Here is a 1,766-nt window from a genome sequence, read left to right as displayed (position 1 = left end):
AACAACAAATTCTACTGGGTATATAAATTTATCGATCTTAACAAGAACATCTTCAATGATACCCCTAGGAAATCTAATGGTTTTATCAGCCAATTGAATGCTCATTCTAGTTTGTTTGGGTCTCCCAAGACCTAGTTGTTTAAACATTTTATAAGGCATAACATTAATGCTTACCCCTAAGTCAACCAATGCATTATGAACATCTAAACTACCAATTAAACAAGGAATCGTAAAACTCCCTGGATCCTTCAATTTGTCAGGTAGCTTATTCTATAATATGGCTGAGCAAACTGCATTCAACTCCACATGTGACGCCTCATCCAACTTTCATTTATTTGTTAAAAGCTCCTTTAAAAACTTGACTGTGTTTGGCATCTACGAAAGGACTTCAATAAATGGTAAGTTAATATGTAGTTTCTTTAAAAGTTTAAGGAACTTACCAAATTGTTCATCTAATCGGTCTTTCCTTGTCGCATTGGGGTATGGCACACGAGGTTTATATTATGTACTCACCGTCTTTGGGTCATTTTGGCCTACCTCATTCTTACATTTTCTTACCACCATTTCTGGCCTTGGTTTTGCAACTGACCCTTCCTCATCTTGAATGGCAATCGCGTTGAGCTGCTCCCTTGGGTTAGATTCAGTGTTGCTTGGTAGGCTACCTTATGGTCGTTCAGAAATCAACTTGGCGAGCTAGCCAATCTGAGTTTCGAGCCCTTGGATTGATGCTTGTTGATTTTTGAGTGTCGTCTCGGTATTCTAAAAATAATTTTCTGACACCGAGATGAATTTAGTTAGCATCTCCTCAAGGTTCAGCTTTTTCTCCTACTGGTACGGTAGTTGCTGAAAGCCTAGAGGGGGTGGTGGTCTCTGATTTCCTTGGCCTCCCCATGAAAAATTTGGGTGGTTCCTCCAAACTGCATTTTAAGTATTGCTATAAGGATTGTTTTGAGATCGAGGATTGTTACCCATGTAATTTAACTGCTCGTTCTCTATGTTGTGGCCATAAGGTGGGTATTCTGAACTGCTTGATCCACCTCCACTTGCTTCACATTGTATTGCTAGGTGACCCTATGAAGAACGAAGAAAACCATCAATTTTCTTATTCAAGAGTTCTACTTGATTAGAGAGCATGGTAGCCGAATCGACGTAATAAACGCCGAATGTTTCAGTTGGCTTTGTCCTCATGACTTGCCACTGATAGTTATTCAGTGACATCTCCTCTATAAATTCATAGGCATCTTCAGGTGTCTTATTATTGATGGTTCTGCCAGCAGCTGTGTCAACCATTTTTCGAGTTGAAGGATTCAAGCCATTATGAAATGTTTGAACCTGTAGCCAGAGTGGTAGCCCATGGTGAGGGCATCTTATCAAGAGGTCATTGTATCTCTCCCATGCATTGTATAGTGTTTCTAAATCCATCTGCACAAAATAAGAGATATCATTATGTAATTTAACCGTTTTAGCCGGCAGAAAATATTTTAATAAAAACTTTTCGGTCATTTGTTCCCAAGTAGTGATTGACCCCTGGGGCAACAAGTTCAACCACTGTTTAGCTTTGTTTCTCAATGAAAAAGGGAATAACAGAAGGTGAATTGCGCCATCAGAAATGGCATTAATTTTAAATGTATCAGATAGTTCCAAAAAGTTTGCCAAGTGAGCATTGGGATCTTCGTCCTGCAAACCATCAAACTAAACAAATTGCTATATCATTTGAATTGTGTTAGGTTTCAGTTCAAAATTATTTGCAGTTACAACAAGTCTAA

General features: G+C 38.7%; 1 non-coding gene across 1 annotated transcript; it reads left to right on the top strand.

Moving 5' to 3' along the window:
- Positions 1 to 1,348: 1,348 nt before the first annotated feature.
- Positions 1,349 to 1,454, top strand: LOC128282422 (small nucleolar RNA R71). The gene has a single exon (XR_008272692.1). It is a non-coding gene; the product is annotated as a small nucleolar RNA R71 (small nucleolar RNA).
- The last annotated feature ends 312 nt before the right edge of the window (positions 1,455 to 1,766 follow it).

The sequence above is a fragment of the Gossypium arboreum genome, chromosome 1 (genome assembly GCF_025698485.1).
Source record: "Gossypium arboreum isolate Shixiya-1 chromosome 1, ASM2569848v2, whole genome shotgun sequence".
Taxonomy (NCBI): domain Eukaryota; kingdom Viridiplantae; phylum Streptophyta; class Magnoliopsida; order Malvales; family Malvaceae; genus Gossypium; species Gossypium arboreum.
Note: the sequence above shows the minus strand (reverse complement) of the source record. Positions and strands in the feature narration are given on the sequence as shown.